The sequence below is a fragment of the Sphaerodactylus townsendi genome, linkage group LG02 (assembly GCF_021028975.2).
Source record: "Sphaerodactylus townsendi isolate TG3544 linkage group LG02, MPM_Stown_v2.3, whole genome shotgun sequence".
Taxonomy (NCBI): domain Eukaryota; kingdom Metazoa; phylum Chordata; class Lepidosauria; order Squamata; family Sphaerodactylidae; genus Sphaerodactylus; species Sphaerodactylus townsendi.
In genome coordinates, this window is record NC_059426.1 from 162556851 (window position 1) to 162579404 (window position 22554).

Sequence of the window (22554 nt, forward strand, 5' to 3'; positions counted from 1 at the left end):
GACAAATCTGGGAAAGTAGTTTTCAAGATCTCAGGTAGGTTCTTGTTAATGTGTAGAAGCTTTCACACAGGGCACTTCCGCACATGCAGAATAATGCACTTCCAATCCACTTTCACAATTGTTTGCAAGTGGATTTTTCTATTCCACTCAATAAAATCCAGCTGCAAAGTGCGTAGAAAGTGCATTGTTCTGCATGTGCGGAAGGGGCCGCAGTGTTTAACAGCCTTGTGAAGATAGTTGAGAAAGCATTATTAGCTGCTTTATGTATGGGTTTATATTTTGGCTTTGCAATGTTCTTCCTTCATAATGGTTTGGGGTAAGTAACCATGAAGGAATTAAAACATGAATCATTAATTTTTTTAAAAAAATCTCCAGCTGTTGCTTTGTAGGATAACAGTATTTCATTTTGCAGCTCTAACTGTTGAGGGGAACAATGGCTCTTCCTTGTTTGTTAATGTGAAACAGCTCTGTGTGTGTTCTGTCAGCTTCAGCCTGTTAAATTTTGCCATGAGACTAGCTGTAATATTTCAAGCACCAGTCCTTGAATTGTAAGCTTATGTTCAGTCATATGATATAAGTTGACCTGCTGCATTGTGCGTTACCACAGTGAAGTCAAGCTTCCATTCAAGAATTTTTGTGGATTTACAGTAGGTAAGCATTGTGTGTTTAGCATCATGTGACACTTTACTGTTGTGGAATCACCAAGAGGTTAACTAATTAACTTATATGTAAATGAAGAAAACAGCAGAGAGCTCAACTTTGTGTGGTTGACTGATAGAAGAACTGTAATCATGGATCTGCAGACTAACGTTCAACATTGTTATTAATCCATGTTAAAAGGTTTGGAAGAACTTGGGAATCTGGATTGGCGCCTGCTGAGATAGATGTACCTGAGGCAGCACATCTATTCTTTTCTATTTCCATAGTGAAGAAGAGTCCAAGAGCCAGGCTGAGGATGTTGGAATTAAAGCAACCTTGATGGTAGACACCTTTCACTATTGGCCAACTGACCTAGAAGATGATGTCATTTCCTCCTTTAAAAACCTCCCTAACATTGAGTAGATAGTGATAAGACAGTTTAGGAAAAAACAAAACAAATCTTAAGTTGTATAGAACCTCATTGGGATACAGACATTCTAAAAAAAAAAAAATGGAGCTGCAAACATCTCACTCGTCCATCATAGGAAATAGTCCCAATCAGCCTATTGAGCCTGATGTGGAAAGCGAGGAACTATCAACTTCTCAAGACACAAAGTTTCAGGTCCCCTCCATCCTGCACTCCAAGTGGGATTACATTCCAGAATTGAGGAATATCCAGGCAGCTTCTTCCAAACTGCCCCTTTGAAGGCAAATCCTACCCTGAAATCCCAAACATCAACCTTGGAGATTGAAAATTGACTAGAGTCAGGGGAGGGTATTTGGAAGGCAGGTGGGCATCATGGAATATAGCAGGGTAGGCCTCAAAAATGAATGACATCTCCTTCACCTCCTTGAAACTACATGACATTATTTGTCTTCAGGTGGTTTGGTGCGATAACCCCATGTCTATCTCTCTTGAAGGATATAGACAGTTTGCCTCACCTGCAATAAAATCAAGTTCATATAGAAGAGCTAGTGTAGGGATAGTGACCTTTGTTGCAGAAGATCTAGAGAGCTCAGTCTGTTTTCTCGATTGGTCTGACACCAACTATGTACATGTTTTGGAGGTTAATAACTCAATCACCGGTCAAGGCATCTCCCATGGAATCTATCGATAGAGAGGAAGATAAAGACTCCTTTGGATTCGGCATCCTTACAATCTTTAAGAACCCAGCTGATTCACTCTACCTCAGACTCTAATTCACTCTACCTCAGACTCTTTATTACTTTTCAACTGACTTATTGAACAACTGACTCCCCATTAACAATCTTTAGGTTACCTGTAGTCAAGAGGGATACGTGGTTTGATCAGGATTCTAAAATAAAAAGAAAATCTCTCTCTAAACTGCATGGAGAAAAGAGCATAAGCCAGACCTCCTTCATAAACTGGTTAGAGAAAGGTCAGAATATAAACTGGCCTATAGTATGTTGATGTGGAAATATCTCCTTAACACTATGGTGCTGAAGCAGGAAAAAAGGTTCTGGGCTATAATAACAGGAGAGCTAGAAACAGGTGGGGCAAAGGGGAACTGCGTCCGGGGCACACATGCACCCTGTGCCCCTGCCACGCCCCCACCTGCCCCTCCATGACCCCGCACTGGGGCGTGCCCAGGGCGTCATCTCCTGCCCCTGCCCCGCTGGTGCTACACCACTGGCTAAAAAGAATTATGCTTGTTGACAGCGCAGGAATTACCCTCAAAGTATGGTTTAATCATTTCATGTAAGTGACAACGCCACCACAGGTGTCATTGATATGAAGTGGGATATGCCAATAGTTTCACTACCAGATTGGTAAACATTATCTGCAACTAAATGCAAGCAACTAATTGGTGCCGTCCCTTATAGCAAAAGCCCCGGGTGAAGATTTTATTCCACCGGAGGTATTAAATTAAACAGCGACCAGTGGGCCCAAACTTTGGCCAGCTTTTTCACCATACTAAATGAGACTTGCAAGGTTCCCAATAACTGGAAACAAAGGATTATAGTCCCAATTTTTAAAAAACGCGACAAGCTACAGCCTGTAAATTACAGACCCATTAGCCTCTTGAATATCTCATACAAATTATATACCCACCTCCTTTTAGAGAAATTAAATGAATGGGATGAGGGGAATAAGATAACATAGAACAAGCTGGCGTCAGGAAAAAAAATCACAGTACAATTGATCACTGTACTGTTCTAGTTGATTTAGTACACAAATATAAAGTCCTTAACAAATGCAACCTTCGTTGTTGCTTTTGTGGACCCCTCCTCTGCTTTTGACTCAATTGACAGGTCAATACTTTGGAGAAAGCTGGGATTAACAAACATCGATAGAAAACTCATCATTTTGAAAGAATTACTTGCAAATACCACAGCTTGAGTGAGAGTGGGCAATAAAGGCTGGTTGGCGGACCCAGTACATTGAGGAGAGTGAAACAGGGTTACCAACTAGCTCCTTGTTTAACGTGTATATAAATGTTTGTGTCCAGTGTTTAAATAACCCGGCCTTTTTTCCACCAGTACTCGAGGGCAGATAAATCCCTATACGCTGATGATATGGCAGTTAATGTCTGTTACAAAAGTAGGGCTTAACAGAGTGTTAAACAGGTTAGCTGAATACTGCAGAACTAACAAATTAAAAATCAATTGTAATAAATCCAAGATTGTCGTCTTTGGTAACAGCAAAAAGAATCATAACTGGCAGATTATGAACCAACCTATTAAACAAGTCTCTTTGTACAAATACCTAGGTTTAATCTTCCAGACATCTTTTCCCTGGAAGACTCAATTAAAAGAAAAGATCTCCATAGCAAAACATACTGTAAACATACTTATAAAGTTGTTTTTTTTATGGCAACGGATTCTTCCAATCATTAAAGTGTTTCAAAGCAAAGTCCTCTTCCAGGTTTTGTATGGAGCAGAAATATGGGGTTGAAAGATCAAGTCAGTAGAAAAATTAGAAATTATTCGAAATATATTCCTAAGAAGTATCTTAGGTTTTCCACCATCTACCTTCTCCTCTACTCCGTTTGGAAGTGGGGTTTACCAGCTATTACTACTAGGATACAACTGAGACTACTCCTTTACCATAAAGGCTATCAAATTTAAATAATGACCATTTGGTGAGTCTGAACCATAAATTCAAGGAGAGATTAAACATCTGGGGAAGTCATATTCACTCTTTACTTGAACAATATGAAATACCTTCCTTGGAGACTATTACATCTTGGGAGAGAAGCAAAATTTGTGACTGGAATTGATTCAATAAAAGGAGGTTTCTTTACCACAGACAAAGCCACGGCTGCCAGGATCGTGACATTGCGTATATACTAGAGTGGTATAGAGCCTAGAGCTCGCAGATATATGTCGGGGCACCTAATTTTACCACAAAAAACTGAGAAAACTTATTGACTCGTGTATAAGTCTAGGGTGGGAAATGCCGCAGCTACTGGTAAATTTCAAAAATAAAAAATAGATACCAATAAAAATGTTTTTGAATATTTATTTCAAAGAAAAACAGTATGGTATCAACAATAACTTTAAAAGTTTTGAAGTGGATATATAACTCTCACAGACAGTGTCTCTTTAGAGTTTCATAGGGAAGATGCTCAACAAGATCCTCCTTTTAAAAAGTCCCGACAGGTTCTCCTTCAACACAGATAGCTTATCATTACACAGTGAAGATGCTTCCGTGGTGATGGCAGCCGCTGCCCCAAAGCAAGTCTTTTTTGTAGCTTTGCAAGCTCAGCTGGACAGAAGTCCCGCCTGCTTTCCAAAAACACTGGGTGGGGGTCGAGAAAGGTGCTGGCAGTGGCTGCACCCCAGGGCACCCTGTGTATGGGGGGGGGGATTCCTTCCATCATGGGCTCCAATGGTGCAGATTTCCCAATGAGTATGGCTCCCTAGCATTCATGGAGCTTCCTGGCCTGAACAAAAATTCTGTAACATGTAAATTTAATATTCAATATTTACACCTATTCACTGAATATTCACTGTGAATGAAGCTACTGGCCACCTGTAGTGCAGCGCAGCAACAGCCCAAGGCTTACCTGGGAGCTGCCTTTGTGTCCACATAGCAGGGAGCAGGTGCAGAAAAACACCCTCAGCTCCCAGCCTTTTTTTGCTCGCCACCCTTTCCCCCCACCCACTTGCCACCTGTTCACTCGTGTATAAGTCGAGTGGGGGCTTTTTTCAGCACAAAAATAGTAGACTTATACGCGAGTATATAAGGTATGCCCCATGGCTTCCTAAGGTAAAAAAGAACAAATGTCTGGCTCAGTATGTCAGTACACTTAAAGAGGCCCATCTAAGGATTGCGTTTACAAACTTAAGATTTCAGACTTTTAGGTCAGAATACTTACAAGGGAGATTTCACAAATGCCCAGAGGAGTCTAGGTTATTCAAATGTGGCTCAAAGCAGGTAGAAGATGTCATACGTTATATTCTACGTTGCCATTTCTATGCTCATATACGCCACAAATATCTACACAACATCATAAGAAATATTAAATGTAGCGAAGAAGACAAAGTCTTCTTTCTCATGGCTGATGTCTTTGAGGATGTCTCTCATACTGTTGCAACCTTCATGTTCTTAGCTGCTAGGATTAGGGAAACATTAAATGATGCACTAGCTATAAGAGCTAAACATAGGATAAGTGATTTTAATATTTATATTTTGGAATTGGATATGTTTTATACTGCTGATTTTGGTTATGTATGGTTTTAGTGTGTCTTTGGATTCTTGGATTGTATGTTTTATGTACACACGTGCAAGGCCTATAGCGTTAATGACACAAAATGGTACCTTTTTAAAAAAATCTTGCTGTTTCCCAATTGAAAGCTGCTGTGTGTGTGTGTGCAACTTGGAATATCTTTAGCATTCTTGTATAGCTTTGTGCAACATTATTTATTTATTTATTTATTTATTTATTTATTTATTTATTTATTGGACTTCTAAACCGCCCCATCCCCGAAGGGCTCTGGCCGGTGTACAACATGACATATAAATAACAAATTATAAAATCATTAAAACAGCGATGACAATAACAATAGTAATAATAATGGAGGCGTCCGACCAACCCCATTTTTAAAATTCTCCCCAAAAGAGAGGGAAGGCGGGCGGCGAGTCACATTTGATAATGGCCAGGATGAAAGGCCAGTTGGGGGCACCATTTCAGCGGCTGGTCTCTCCAAAGGCCCGGCGGAACAACTCCGTTTTACATCACCGGACAAATCCCTGTCAGCAGAAATCCCCAAGGACTCTTAAGTGATTCTCACAATATTGCAGGAGCAGCTTATAGAGGGCTTCATGCATGATTCTCCGCAAGATAAAAACTCATTATTAAATGCCAGACAACTCTTAATGTGTTAAAGGGGGGAGAGACCTTGGTTTCAGAACTCATTTGCCAAGCCAGATAGAATTAGAATTTGATAGCAATGACTCCTGGCTCTAAGAATGGCGTGAGAATTCTGCAAAACAGGTTAACTTCATGAAGCATTTACAGTGTAATTCTCTGCAGAATTACTCTGGTTGCCCCCTTTTGAAAAAATAAAAACAACTAAGTGTTGACTGGGATCCAAAAACCTGATCATTTATTTTATTTTGTTTTAATTTTATTAAAATTGATACCTCACCCTTTCCAGACCAGGACCAGGCTCAGGGTGGCTCACACAAATAATCAAAACAATCATAAATTCAATTAAATATCACGGTACATTTATAAATACAACTATAAATATCAAAGATGGCGTAATCTAGATGAGGACTCTTACCTGGGCTATAATACATTATCAACCCCATCACTTTTATATCTCCCGACATTAGCTCTTGGGACGGGGGCGGGTGGGGGGGACAGGGTCAGCAGGCCAGTGGATGGAATGGAATCAGGACTGGCTCTACCAAAGGCTGGTGGAACATCTCTGTTTTGCAGGCCCTGCAGAATGGAACCAGATCCCACAGGGCCCTGACATCAGCTAGAAGAGAGTTCCACCAGGTGGCAAGCCAGGGCCCCCAAATCCCTGACTCTGGTTGAGGCTAATCAAATGCCCTTGATGCCAGGGATCACCAGAAGATTCCTTCCAGAGGATTGAAGTCTCCTTTGTGGGCAATATGTGGAGATGTGGTCATAAGGATATGTGGGGCCCAGCCTCCTCAAGGCCTTAAAGATTAATACCAACACTTTGAATCTGATCTGGAACTCAACAGGTAGCCAGTGCAGCTGGCAGAGCACAAGTGTAATATACCAGGACATCAGCAACGACTTTCACCACTGCATTCTGGATCAATTGTAGTTTCTGGAGTAGTCTCAAGGGTAGGCCATCGTAGAATGAGTTACAGTAATCCAGCATTTGTGGTAGCCCGTATACTTACTTGCATCCTGAAACATGCCTTCTTTCCTAAGAACTTTGGTGGGAAGGGCTCCCATATCATATGGCAAGAGAGAAACAGAAGATTTGCAGCTGTCTGCCTGTGAGTAGCAACTCTGGATTTGCCTAGTGGTAATCCAAATACTAGTGGTTCTTCAAACATTAACCAGGGCCTATCTGGCTTAGCTTCTTAGATCAGGCCGGCTCCTAAGAACTGCATTGAAGAATATCACTAAACTCCTGGTTTTGGTGGCACCACCGCCTAAGCGATTTCAAGAGTGACTTCAGGAATGATTTAGGATCACTCTGGAATCTTATATAAGACTATAAGAAATCCATACGAATTCCTTTTGTTTGGGCATTTTATAGTTAATGTTATAGTTTCGGCAAAATGTATGACTCTGGTATTTAATGTTTATTGGTTCTATGGACCTGTTGTTCTGTTCTAAGCTTCTTAAATACTAACAATTAGTTGCCTGGTTATCTATTAGGCATGATTAATGAGAAGGTCTGGAGAAAGTGTTCTCTGAAATTATAACAAAAAGAGACTTCAGCTATTTTGGAGATGTCCTGCTCCTTAAAGCCCTTTAGAAAAAGTCTGTCTATATTTATCATTTTATATAGCTATTCTGGAATGTTTGAGAAATTGGTAATTCTACTGATTCAGAAATGTTGATTTTCCACAATGAACACAATTGTTCTGCCAAATGTAGCCTCTGCCGACCTCCTTTGATTGGTACCTGCGTGAGGTTTAATGCAAAACTATCCTTGAATACAGATTGATTAGGGTTAGGTGACTTCATCTAGTTATCAACTGAGTGTTTTGTTTATTTCTAAATTATCTTAGATATTGTTTTTCTCTTTCATCAAAGATATAAGAGAGTGTCCACATTTGTGTATATCGTGATCATAACCAATGAATGGACGCTTACTTTGAGGGGGACATTTGGTTTATTCAGGAGCAGCTGGAAATCATTTCCTGTACAGCAGATGCATTATTATGCATCAGCGCTTGCATTCTTAAATGTGTCTACAAACAATTGTGAGATTAGTTTTGCTATTGGAGCCAATGAGTGAACACCTGCAATGTTTGGATAGAAAGCTTACCTGGCTTAGCTAGATCCTATTCTTCATCCCGATTTGTGTTTATTTCCTTTTCAAAATGAGATTCTAGATTTCTTTTGCCTGAAATTGCAGTATTGTGTATAAGTCTTTACTAGGGTGCACAGCTTACCACCCAGGGTGAGCATACAGATTCTCAACACCTGTACGGCCTTCCCAAGTTTGATGACTCAGCAGATTTTGCTGGGACCTGTGTCTCCGGTCTGCTGAAGCTGTGAATAAGGGACATCTCGCTTTACAAGAGGTGAGTGGCGAATGTTAAGACAAGCTGCTGAAAGGCACCAGCGCCAATAATATTTTTATTTAAAATGTGGACAATAAAAGCTGGATTTTGAAACTGAAACTGAAATAGAGCAGGAGTTGAAAGGTTAACCCCCCCTCCCCTTCCTGTTTTCTTGCACAAACCTCAGGCAAACTGAGGACGCATGCACCTGCAATTTGCCAGTTTTGTCTACAGAATGAGAAGGTCATCATCTCACCTGTTCAAAGCCTGTCACAGGGATGGAGCGGGGTGAGATCTTACTTTCTCACCTGGTTGGTTCTAGTCTAGGTCAACCTCTAATCCATGCTATGATGTGTGGTAAGCAGCAATGTGAAGTCACCACTGATTAGATCAGTAGTTTTGTAGGAACTAATGTGTGGTTTGGTGACCATGATTGAAACTTTATTGAATAATCTGTGCTTTCTCCATTATTTCTTATAAGCTGACTTATGTGTCTGTAGTTTTTTTAATTAATTAATTAATTAATTAATTAAGTTTAATAAATTACTCTTGAATATGCCTGGAAATTCAAGATTTTCTAGCTATAATACATACATCTTTTCCTAGCATTTCAGTTTTACCAGCTGCAGTCTTTCATGGAAAATAAGGTCCATACCACCTTCATTGTGCTTTGGTAGTTTCACTGAAATGCCTGGCTGGCAAAGATACCTTTAGAAGACAGTCTGGAAATTACAGTGATACAGAATATAGATACTGGATCACCGATGCTCATTGTGCTGTCCTGAATATTTTAAAGCTTGGGTATGTTAGGAAATCTTCTTTTCCAATATATAAATTGGTACTAGGTAGGATCCAGCAGAACAGTACCCTGTGTGCTAGATCATTGTGCATACCCAAGTTTACAAAGACCACCGTACTGACAGCTTGTGCTAATTAGTCAATGGAACCATTATATTTTTTTTCTTGCATTTTTTATTGCATCCATGCAAGACAATTTGGACTGGTAAAGTTGTGGTCCAGATGCCAAAATACCCTGCCTACTTGTGAAGATGGTGCTATGGCAAAAACAAAATGGAGAGAGAAGGATTGTGATTGACTAGATGTTGTGGAAACAAACTGGTATAGGCTTGCCTCATATTTGGTGGCCAGAAAACAGGCCCTGCGTACTAACCAAAATGATCTAAGTGGCATGAGTTGTCTGGTTCTATTTTTAGTCAAGAGAATCACAGGACAAGGCCTGGGAAATTGGCCAGTTATGCACAAAGTGTTTGCTGCATGGTGGAGGTAAATGTCTGCTGCAACAAGATTTCTTGTACAGACATATTTCCTCTAGCCCTGCTTTCACTTCCCACTCTCTCTGCAGCAAACAAATCTACTTATAGTATTATTTTAATTTTGCTTTGTTGCCAGAGTGGGACAGATTCTCCAGTGGGCACAGCTTTGCCTTGGACTGTTGATAAGATTAAAGATAAAAATTAAAGATTATATTAAAAATTAAAGCATACATGCATGATAGGAAACCCATGAAACATTGTGCAAGCAAAAAGTTGATAAGTAAAGGCTTCTCCTCTGCAAGCGTGATGGTGGGTAATAATGCTGAACATGCCCCAAAATAAAGACTCCCTGGCCAGTTTTCTTTGATGTTGCATGAACCTCACCATGTGTAATTTGCTTTTCTGTTTATGTACCTAGTACTTTCTTAACCTTGTGTCATGCATCTCTCTACAAAAGCTCATGGTGTGAACTGGTTTCTCCTTTGAGGTGCCATATTAGATAATTAAGAAAGAGCATTTTTAGCTCACCTTTCTCCAGATCTAACTATCCCCTGGGGGGGGGGGGGTAGGTGTCAGTGTTAAATGCTCTCCTGAACATCTGTATCTTACACAACTTTTGCAAATATCTGCAGTATGGATGTCTTAACAACGTCAGTAATGGGGTGCTGTGTGGTTTCCGGGCTGTATGGTCGTGTTCTACCCCGCTTCAAGCAGCAGCTTTTAAACCAGCCAACAAATATTCAGAAACCTCCAGGTGACTGTATTGTTAGCTTTCAGGACTGGCAGCTGCTGGCACTCACGGATTGTTGAGTTCCAGAACTCATTCATTCATCACCAACTTTACTCTGTAATAGAAGAAAGGACCAAGGAATTTACAGTGAAGGGAGTTGCATTTCCTTTTTACCTTCTGCTGTTAGAACATTCTGGCAGAATGATAAATGGGTAGCCGCAGGTGATGACCCCGAGAGAGCTGGAAAGATGACTTGGAGCTGTCAATTCTAACAGCTCCAGTAATCTTGAGGTCTGAATGGCCATTCACGTTTTCTTCTTGCAAACACCTTCTATTTCATCTACCTGCTTGTGTTTTCATTCCCCCTCTGTGCTCCTTCAACCCGTTGCATAGCTTATTAACTCCACCTGGCGAATAGTTTCCTGGTGGGTTCCCATTCTCCCCTCCTTTTCTGAGGCAACGTCTTCTGTGCTGCTCCTGTTTAGTAAACAAACCTTGAAGATTTAATTTTGGTGTACAGATTCGAAGACCCCCCCAATGAAGTCCAGTATTGCTAAGCAGAGGCAGGCAATGATAAGCCACCTCTGTTCATCTTTTGCCTTGAAAACCCTATGGGGTCACTATAAGTCTAAGACTGCTACAGAAAAATGTGTGCTCTCTCTGAAGAATGAGTTTTTGTACCATGACTTAGAAAGCTTCTCCTTCATTGCCACACTCCTCAGGGCTTCAGAACCTGACTGTAGAGGTCAAGTTAGGTTTGTAATGGTGTTAAAAATTACTGGGAAAAAGGCAGGGTGCCTGTGATGTCTTGGGAGGAGGGAATCTCCTCTGCCCTCTTAACTCTGCCTCTTCCCTGAAAGCCCCCATAACCCTTCTTCCTGCTTCTTTTCTTTCCCACCCACTTAACAACCTTCCTTCATATGCATCTTCTTCTTTATTTATTTATTTATTTATAAAAAATTATTGGATTCTTACAAACATATTGCATACTTTACATTATACCCCCCCCCTTTCCTCCTCCCTTTCTAGGGATTTTCTTTCTTCATTTCTTAAGTAGGCAGCAGCAAGTTCATCCTTTGCAGCCGCTTCTCCCATCTTTCTTCTTTGACTCCCAATTTCTCTCATCCAATCTGTAAATTCAGTCTGTATCTTCATCGTTTCGATTTGTCTTTCTTGCCATAATTGGTTTCGAGACATTATTTCAAAAATTTCTAACTGTACTTGTTCCCACACATATTCCAACCATTTTTGTATTGTCCATATCTTCTTATCTTTCCATCCCAATGCAATAACTTCACGAACAGCTCTTATCATTATTTTATACTGTAATCTTCTTCTTTGTTCTATTCTGCTATTTTCCAGTATACCCATAAACAATAATTCTTTATTTACTGCTATCCTAACTTTCACTAATTTCTCTATATACAGTTTTACCTGGTTCCACAATTTCTTTACATCCTAACATTCTAGCCACATATGTATATAAAGCATGTCTTTATCCCTACAATGCCAGCATTTTGGACTAAATCTCCTTATCATATATGCCAGTGGTGGCAAACCTTTGGCACCCCAGATGTTATGGACTACAATTCCCATCAGCCCCTGCCAGCATGGCCAATTGGCCATGCTGGCAGGGGCTGATGGGAATTGTAGTCCATAATTTCTGGAGTGCCAAAGGTTCGCCACCACGGATATATGCCAATTGCTTTGGAGTTCTATACTATTTTAATATCACTTTTCTTTCCAGTTCGGAATATTTCTCTATTTTTATGGTATTGACACTTTCCAATCATACGCATCTTCTTCAGCACGCCTTCACAATTAAGTCCGATCTGTCGTCCTTGAGGTTCAAGTTCTTCAGCTTGCTGGAAAACTGTTCAAGATCCGAAAATGGAGTTTTATTTTTTAAAAAAGGGAGAAATGGATTATGATACTCTGAAGTGAGCCTTTGCGTAGTCTTGATTTTCTCCCCCAGTACCACCTGTGGCTTCATTTTTTGTTTCATTATGACCTGAGGTATAAAATTGTGCAGCCAGCCCTGCAGATTGTCTGTGCATTTCTTAACCTTGGACTTTCCCACTGAGGGCCCTTCAAACCAGATAAACGAAGCACTGCCCAGTTCGCTGGTCCCATGACTTCTTTTCATACATGGCATAAAAACTCCCCAGAATTTGAATTATCCGCAACTGCGCTGAGGAAGTGACAGTACTGATGATCAATTTGAAACAAATCTTTTACAGTACTGGCTGAAAGCAAAGTTCATTTGGAACATACTGTATATATTTTTTTCAGATCATCTAGTACTTTTGCATACAGGTTTATAGCGTCAAGAAGTTCTTGTCACCCGAGAAGAGCCAAATATAATTTTTAAAATAGTACAAATTGCATTAAAATTGTTTACTCAGACCAGCGCTATTCACTAGATAGAAGGAGAGGAGTTTGGATTTATACCCCCTCTTCTCCTGTAAGGAGACTCAGGGTGGCATCCAAACTCCTTTCCCTTTCTCTCCCCACAACAGATACCTTGTGAGGTAGGTGGGGCTGAGAGAGTTCTGAGAGAACTGAGTCTAGCCCAAGGTCACCCAGCAGGCTTCATATGTAGGAGCGGGGAAACAAACTTGGTTCATGTGGAGGAGTGGGGAGTTAAACCCTGTTTTTCAGATTCGAGTCCACCTGCTCTTAACTACTACATCATGCTGGCTGTCTAGGTGCAAAGATGCTTGTAAAGCAAGTTGAGTCATTTGGCTACCCACCACACGATGAATCCATGACTTGTTCTTGCCTACTCACTCTGAATAGGCTTGTTCAGCAGGAGAATATGATGGTTGGAACTGGAGGCAGCTGTGGTTGTCAGGACAGCAGGCAAATTCAGGCTTATGGTTTGATTTCACCACTTCTCTTCTCTCTGTATACCAATGACTGCATCTCAAATGATCCATCTGTTAAAATACTGAAATTTGCAGATGATACAACAGTGATTGGTCTCATTCGAGACAACGATGAAACCGCATACAGACGGGAGGTTGAACAACTAGCCTCGTGGTGCCACTGGAACAATCTAGAACTGAACACACTTAAAACCGTAGAAATGGTGGTAGATTTCAGGAGAAACCCTCCCATCCTACCTCCTCTCACAATACTAGACAACACAGTATCAACAGTAGAGACCTTTAAATTTCTAGGCTCCATCATATCTCATGACCTAAAATGGACACCTAATATCAAAAATGTCATTAAAAAAGCACAACAAAGAATGTTCTTTCTGCGCCAACTCAGGAAGCTCAAACTGCCCAAGGAGCTGCTGATACAGTTCTACAGAGGAATCATTGAGTCTGTTATCTGCACCTCTATAACTGTGTGGTTTGGTTCTGCAATATGGAATCGACACAGACTTCAGAGAATAATCAGAACTGCAGAAAAACAATTGCTGCTAACCTGCCTTCCATTGAGGACCTGTATGCACCGCGGGTCAAAAAGGGCTGTGAAAATATTTACTGACCCTGCATCCCTGGACATAAACTGTTTCAACGCTCTTACCCTCTAAATGTCGCTACAGAGCACTGCACACCAAGACAACCTAGACATAAGAACAGTTTTTTCAGATGCCATCACTCTGTTAAACAAATAATTCCCTCGATAATGTCAAACTATTTATTATATATTTATTATATAATTACTGCACTACTTTTTTCATCATTCCTATTACCCATCTCCTCCCAATTATGACTGTATGACTATAGCCTGTGCTGACATTTCATTTTATTTTATGATTTTACATTTTATGTTTTTATTACTATTGATTGTTTCCTGATTGCTTACTAGACCTATATGACAATCATTAAATGCTGTACCTTATGATTCTTGACAAATGTATTTTCTTTTATGTACACTGAGAGCATATGCACCGGAGACAAATTCCTTGTGTGTCCAATCACACTTGGCCAATAAAGATTCTATTCTATTCTATTCTATTCTATTCTATTCTATTTCTTCAAAATTCCAACCAAGTCCATAATTGATAAAATGTTAGCTCCTACGGAATGCATATGTAAATGAGAACGTTTGCCTTTCCACTACAAACAGGTTTTTCTTGGCGTGGCAAGCTCCACTAAAAAAAAAATCTGTTTTTTCTAATATCAATTGATTTTATTAGATTTGCTTATTACGGATTTCTAACCGAGGTGCATGAAAAAGCTGTGGGACAGAAGCATAGTATGTTGTGTGTGTATGAGGTTTAAACCACCAAAATTATAGTCAGCCTTCAGTGAGTTGGCTAATGAAGCAGGCATTAGGAGAAAGGTAAAGAATAGTATACTCCACTAGACTCAATACTCAATACATCATTGAGCAGGTGTGGTGTAGTAGTTAAGAGCAGTGAACTCTAACCTGGAGAACCGGATTTGATTCCCCGCTCCTTCACATGAGTGGTATACTAATCTGTTGAACTGGATTTGTTTCCCCACTCTTACACATGAAGTCCGCTTGGTGACTTCAGATTGGCCACAGTTCTCTTAGAACTCTCGCAGCCCCACCTACGTCACAAGATGTTTGTTGTGGGGAGAAGACGGGAAGGAATGTGGAAGCCACTTCGAGGCTCCTTACAGGCGAGAAAGGCGGGGTATGAATCCAAACTCTTCTTCTTTGAGGGCCCTCAGTATTTAGTCCCAGGAACCAAATTATAATTTACTCTTCTTCATAAGTGGTAATACTCTCATCCAGAATGTGAAGAACATCATGATGTCAAAGCAGGTGAGACTTACTGTGTATTTGGTTCATGTTCAATGTCATTAATATACATTTCTCAAAAGTGCAGAAATTTCTCTTGATCTTGTAGATTGCAGGAAAAAAGGAACCTCCATTCATTGTTTTTGACATTTCTTGACCTCTAAATCTGAAAATCTGTTCCTGCTTGCTGGTAAAACTAGGTGTCAAGCTCGCGGCCCTCCAGCTGTTATGGACTACAGTTCCCATCATCCCCCGCCAGCATGATGCTGGCAGTGGATGATGGGAACTGTAGTCCATAACAGCTGGAGGGCCGCGAGTTTGACACCTGTGGCCGGAGTCCTATAGCAAAATGCTTAAAAAAAATGCAGGGGTAATCTGGGTAGCCAAGGCTAGCCCGATCCTGTTAGATCTCAAAAGCTAGGTAAGGTCAGCCCTGTTCAGTACTTGGATGGGAGACTGCTAAGGAAGTCTAGGGTTGCCGTATGGAGGCAGGCAATGACAAACAACGTCTGAACGACTCTTGCCTTGTAAATCCTATTGGATCACCATAGATCAGTGTTTCCCAACCGGGGTTCCATGGTACCCTGGGGTGCAGTGAGCACCTGCCAGGGGTACTGCGAGAATGCTACTTACCCCCCTCCCTTTTCTCCCTCCCCACCCCTCTGCCTCGCCATGGCTGCGGCCCTGACAACTTGCCACGAGTGCTAATTGCTGTGAATATTAATCTGCATTGAGTGGTATAATAGATAATTAAAAAAAAAATACACGCATTGGAGGTTTCATATCCCTTAAGTCAGTATGAACTTTCTAAAGGAAGTTGCAAGTCATTTGAAAAAGTCCCCTGTGACTTTTGGTTAGCAAAATGGTTAAATTTAGGTTAGAGGGTAGTACTGTCAGGTGAATTCTAGACTGGCTGGAGAATCTTACTCTGTGGTGATTTGTGGTACTTTCTCAGACTGGAAGGTAGTCTTGTGAGATGTCTCGGGACTTCGAGCTGGGCCTGGTATTCTTCAACATTTTAATAATTTGGAAAGTGGAGGTGGAGGGAATTCCTAGCAGATTTGCGGTTAATACAAAATTAGAGGGATACCTAACATATGACCTATTTTAAAAAAATGACTTTAATACCGTATTTACTCAGAAGAAAGATTGTCCTGAATGTAAGATCTCTGCTTCTTCTCCATTATGATTAAGAACAGCAGACTCTTAACCTTCAGAGCCAGGTTTGTTTCCCCACTCTTCCACATGAAGTCGGCTGGGTGACCTGGGACCATCACAGTTCTCTCAGAACTCCCTCACCCCCATTTACCTCACAAGATGCCTGTTGCGGGGAGGAAGAGAAGGCAGTTGTAAGCCATTTTAGGACTCTTTACAGTAGAGAAAATCTGGATGTAAAAAGCCAACTCTTTTCAGTCTCGTTGGAATAAGTAATATAGGTTGGAAAGCTGGGCTGAAACTAACATAATGAAAGGAGGCAAATGAGAACTTCTGCATTTAGGCAAAAATAGCCAAATATATGAGTACAGGATGTGGTATTTGAAAAGGATCTTATGGTTGACCCTGATGTGAGCTTGAGTCAGCAGTGTCCATTAATAAAAGCATGGTGAGTAGAAGCCTGAATAACCCTGATTAACCTGAGCTGATGAGAGTTTGGAAGCTAAGCAGAAGTTAGCCACGGTTAGTACTTGGATGGGAAACCAGGGTTTCTGTACAGAGGCAAACCACCTCTGCTCATCTCTTACCTTGAAAATCCATGAGGGGGGTCACCATAAGTCAGTTGCAACTTGATAGCATTTATTGTACTGTTGAAGGCTTTCACGACTGGAATCACTGGGGTGTTGTGGGATTTCCGGATTGTATGGTCGTGTTCCAGTAGTATTTTCTCCTGATGTTTCACCTGCATCTGTGGCTGGCATCTTCAGAGGATCTGATATATATATATATATACCTGTGGAATGTCTCTTTCTCACAATACTAGAATCAGGGGGTATTCATTGAAAATGCTGGGGGGAAGAATGAGGACTAATAAAAGGAAACACTTCTTCACGCAACACGTGATTGGTGTTTGGAATATGCTGCCACAGGAGGTGGTGATGGCCACTAACCTGGATAGCTGTAAAAAGGGCTTGGACAGATTTATGGAGGAGAAGTCGATCTATGGCTGCCAATCTTGGTAGCCTTGATCCTCCTTTGAGACCAATCTTGATCCAACCAATCTTGATCCTCCTTGATCTCAGATTGCAAATGCCTTAGCAGACCAGGTGCTCGGGAGCTGCAGCAGCAGCAGCAGAAGGCCATTGCTTTCACATCCTACGTGTAAGCTCCCAGAGGCACCTGGTGGACCACTGCGAGTAGCAGAGTGCTGGACTAGATGGACTCTGGTCTGATCCAGCAGGCTAGTTCTTATGTTCTTATGTAAAGAACTATTTGCATTGGTTAACAAATGTAAAGGGTACAATCAGCAGGTGTGCTTTGCATGTGTTGAGTGATTTGCATGTGTTGAGTGATAACATTTAATTGTAATTATCCAAGTTACAGAAAATGATAGTTCTACTCTGCTCCATACTAATCAGATCTTATCTAGGGTACCGTGTCCATTTCTGGGTTGTGCAAAGTGGAGTGGATTCATCTGAGGGCACCAATGAGCGGAGATCTGAAATATAAGACCTTCAAAGGAAGGTTGAGGGATCTGGCTATGTTAGTCCTGAGAAGACTGAGGAGAGATTTGATTATTTTTTCAGTTCCCTTCAGTGCTGTCATATGGAAGATAAGGGCTTTTTCTCACCTGCTCCAAAGGGCAAGATTTGATCTAATGGTCTTAAATGATAAGCGGGTAGTTTTTTAGTTGAACACTAGGTCCCACAATGGAATCAATTATGAAAACATCTGGTGAGCGCTCCTTGCTAAAAGCCACCTGTTGGGAATATGCTAGCTTTACTTTTCCTGTATTGAGCAGAGAGGTTGGCGTGGATAAGGCCCTCTTTCAGCCTAGAGCTTTGTTACTTGTGGATGAAATAAGCCAATGGATCAAATTAGCAGAATGGATTTCTCGTAGTGTCCCACACACTCATTGAAAAGCTGATCTGAGGTTGTGGGACCCTCAGAAATATAATGGAGCGGAGTGGAGGAGAACTATAGCATGGAAGGGGGGAATTAACCAGATATCATATATTTTGCAATGCAAGCTCTTGATCTGTTCATGAAATATCTTGGGCAAAGGGGGAAGGGTTTATTCCTTCTTTTTTTCACCTCCCTTTCTTATTGGCTCTGTCACGTCTATTCAGTTCTTTGAATGGAATCCTGTGTGCGTAAATGATCCAGCAAGTGTCATTTTGATAACGCTTCATTCATTACAACTTGCAGTTTTTGTGGCAGCGTACACACCTTGTAATAACAGAAATGGCTATGTCTTTAATTTTTTCCTCTCCACGTGGATCTATGAAAAGACTGTTAGGCATGTTTTGAAACAATCATAATTGAAGTGTCTATAGAGCATAATAAAGTATGGCATTACAAAATAACAATAGCCAAGAATGAAATGGAGAAAAATTCAATTTATAGAAAAGCTTTAGCTACGCTTGCAGGTTTAAGTGGTTAGAAGGTATAATTTCTGCAGTGTGATTATCCTAGTCTCCAGAGAGTATCGTATGTAATATTCTTTTTAAAACACTGAATTAAAACACTTCTTAAAATTTTGATTTTATTATTCCTTTAGGTTAAAGAAGTCAACAGTTGGCAGCTTCAACGCAGAACCGATTCACTGTTCAGTTTTTTTTGATGCCTTTTCTTCTCTGTTCAAGCATCAATGTCATTGAGCTTTTCCGTTTCCATTTTACAGGTAAGCTACTGTATTATTTATTTATATCTAACAGAAGTTACAGCCTGCCTCGCCTTCATAACGGCCACCAAGGTGGCTAACCAGTAAAAGCATACATGATACAAATCACATCGTAAAAACAACCAAGACTAACATTCGTTCTGGTAAATAAGCCACAGTATTTGTGATTTAGATTGTGACCTTGGGTGACCTTGGGTGACCTTGGGCTAGTCACAGCTTCTCGGAGCTCTCTCAGCCCCACCTATCTCACAGGGTGTTTGTTGTGAGGGAGAAGGGCAAGGAGATTGTCAGCCCCTTTGAGTCTCCTGCAGGAGAGAAAGGGGGGATGAAAATCCAAACTCCTCCTCCTCCTCCACTCTCCGGCATAATCGACAGCCCGAACAAGCAATCATATCTTTAGCAGACCCTGGAAGTAGAGCTTATTCCCAGCCAGTTGCCTGCTTGTTGGGAGAGTGTTCAATAATTGAAGTGCCACCTAGCGATGTAAAACAAGATGGAAATTGTAAGCCACAGAAAAACCCGGGAGTGAGGTAGGGTTAAGAACATAAGAACATAAGCTCTGGTTAGCTCTGGGTTGGGAAATACCTGGAGATTTTGAGGGTGGAGCTGAGGAAGGTGGGGTTTGGAGCGGGAAGGAACTTCAGTGGAGTATAATGCTGCAGAATCCACTTTCCAAAGTGGCCCATTTCTCCAGGTGAATGTACTTCTGTCACCTGGAGATCAGTCATAATTTCAGGAGATTGCCAGGTGCCCACTGGAGGTTGGCAGCCCCAGGGTGAGACAGGGCAGGGAAAGAACAGAAATGTAGGGGAAATGGAAATTTATGTAAGACTTAGCTTTCCCATTGCGAAGAAGAAGAAGAGTTTGGATTTATATCCCCCCATTCTCTCCTGTGGGAGACACAAAGGGGCTTACAATCTCCTTGCCCTTCCCCCCTCACAATAAACGACCTGTGAGGTGGGTGGGGCTCAGAGAGCTCCAAGAAGCTGTGACTAGCCCAAGGTCACCCAGCTGGCGCGTGTGGGAGTGCACAGGCTAATCTGAATTCCCCAGATAAGCCTCCACAGCTCAAGCGGCAGAGCGAAGAATCAAACCCGATTCCTCCAGATTAGAATGCACCTGCTCTTAACCACTATGCCTTCTGCTCCTTAAACCTAAACTTCTTTTATTGCTTTAACAACAAAGCATGCATACTTTTATCAGCCTGTTTATCAGTATTATTTGGCATATTTCGAGAGTTTAATAGTGTAAATAACTGATCTGGCAATCCTAGAAGGTTTAGATTAGAAGAAGAGTTTGAAGAGTTTGGATTTATCCCCCGCTTGTTATAGCTTATTATTGTCCAAATTATTCACATTTAAATAACCTTTCCTAGAAAGCAGAGTGTTTACGTCAACCGTATACATAGGATTTGTCTTTATCTAATACTGTAGAGTCTTACATGTTTTAAACTACCCATTTTGAGTGAATAAAATCTTGTCTTACAAAGTGTTTCATTCTAGAATATGGAATACTTTGTGAGACAAGCTTTTAACTTATGCAAAATATGTGATATAAAAATTGAGCACTGAAAAAAATTCTGCGAAACATTTTTTCACTTAGTATAATATTTCACAGGAATTTTTCTAGTGTTCCCCCGGATATCTATTTTTATCTTTTCAAAAATTTTAATGTTCTCAGGAAAAAAGTTTTATTTTAAAAACCAGACTGTTTCCTCTGTAGTGCCACCACCACAGAAGCCCTTTCTTGTGTGTCCACCCAATATATTTCAGATTGAGCAGGTGATGACTACATTAGTTGTGCAGGTTAACATGGCAGTAAGTCCTCATATACACCTGATTAAGGTTGGAGTCTGACTGTAACCTGTCCTGAGAGTTTCCAGAGAAACATGAATTGGCCGAATCTCATTCCCCTGAATTACAGGTGTTAAACTCGCGGCTCTCCAGATGTTATGGACTACAGTTCCCATCATCCCCTGCCAGCATGATGGGAACTGTAGTCCATAACATCTGGAGTGCCAAATGGTTAAGAACAGAAAAACTCACTTTTTGAAAGTGTGTGAAATCAAAATGAAGTACAATATGTAGGATTTATTTTGCAGTGCTATCCTAAGATGAGTTACTTAAGTGGATTTGGAAGGATGTTACTCTGCTTCCCCTGGAACTGTATGGCCCAGGCTAGGCTAATCTCATTAGATGTCAGACACTAAGGCCCTTTCCACACAGGCCAATAAAAGTGGAGGAAAGGCGGGTTATATGAACCCGCTCTCTCCCCGGCCTTCACAAGGCTGGCTGGCCCGTGGAATGCCGCTTCATACAAAGGTTCTTTTTGCCCTCCTCTGCCTTCCCCCCGCCCCCCCGCCCCCCGCCTGCTTGCCATGATATGACCTGTTTCTCCTGCATGGCTCTGCAGATGGGAGCCGGGGAAGGGGTTTTTGAGAATCATATTTAGTGCGATTCTCTTGTTTTAACGTGGCTCACACCTGTGGCCATTCGCTCAGCCGCGGCTGTAAGCCACGTTAAAACAAAAGAATCACATATAATGTGATTGTTGAAAAACCCAGGTTGGGGGGAAAACATGGAGCGGATCTGCGTGAAGTCCCCCCCCCCCCCACCTGGGTTTTTTACCGGGTTTATCCCCGTTTAATTGGCCTGTGCGGAAAGGGCCTTAGCCAAGTCAGGCCTGATCAGTACTTCACCTGGAGACCACCAAGAAATCCGGGATTCCGGTGTAGTGCCAGGAAGTGGCAAATCACCTCTGTTTGTGTTTGGTTTGGAAACCCTACAGGGTCACCATAAGTTGGGTCACCATAAGTTGGGTGCAACTTGACATCTATTTCTACCAGCATCTCTGTTTAGGATTGCACTGTCAACATTTCCCAGCTCTAGCCAACACATGGGTTAGTCTTAATTTCCCTGCAACATCTGCCACTTAGCACTTGAAACTGGAAGCTTGGAATAGAATTCAAAATACTTTCAGTAGATTGGCTGAAAAGCAACTCTGCAAACTCAAAACAAAGATGAATGCAAAACCTTTATCCAGGAGGATGAGAAACTGAATATTATGGTATGGAATTGTAGATTGCTGGCTTAATGATGGCCTTCTGAAGAGGATCTGAAGGATTCTAGGGTTTCATAAACGTTGTCCTGCGATTCCTCCTTTTCTGCAGAAGAAATAAATGTCAGTTCAGGAGGCAGCAGCAAAAAGAAAATGCTGCTTTTTGAAAAATAAAAAAGTATTCATGAATCCCAGGTGTTGAATGAGAAACAATCAGGTAAACATTTTCACACCGAAAGTAACTCAGAACATTGTGTTGAACTGGTTCATTATTTAAAGCTGCTTTCTTAAATAGTGTTAAAAACTGTTCTCAGGTAGTCTTAAAAAAATGTTTTATTTGGATTTTAAATTGTGAAAAGGTTTATTAATGTGGCATGTTCATCAAGAGAGAAGTATTTTAGAGTCTGTCAATAATGCCAAGAAGTATAGCTGTTTAAGGCAGGGTGTCTAGAATGTTTTTGTAGATTCATATTGCCATTTTCCTTTTGAATAAGCAATGATTTAAATGGTCAAGTTCCTACTTTTTTGTCATAGAGAACTATGGTATTCCTGTTCTGCTGATGGCATCATCTCACTCTTGTACTAGAAAAATATTAAT

The 22554-nt window shown here is 41.1% G+C and overlaps 1 protein-coding gene across 1 annotated transcript in view; it reads left to right on the forward strand.

The window, feature by feature from the left end:
• TRAF3 (TNF receptor associated factor 3) overlaps window positions 1-22554 on the forward strand; it is a 121016-nt gene that overhangs the window by 35388 nt on the left and 63074 nt on the right. Inside the window, exon 3 of the mRNA XM_048484639.1 lies at window positions 18777-18899. The gene's annotated coding sequence lies outside the window, so the exon portion shown is untranslated. The remainder of the gene's footprint in view (window positions 1-18776; window positions 18900-22554) is intronic.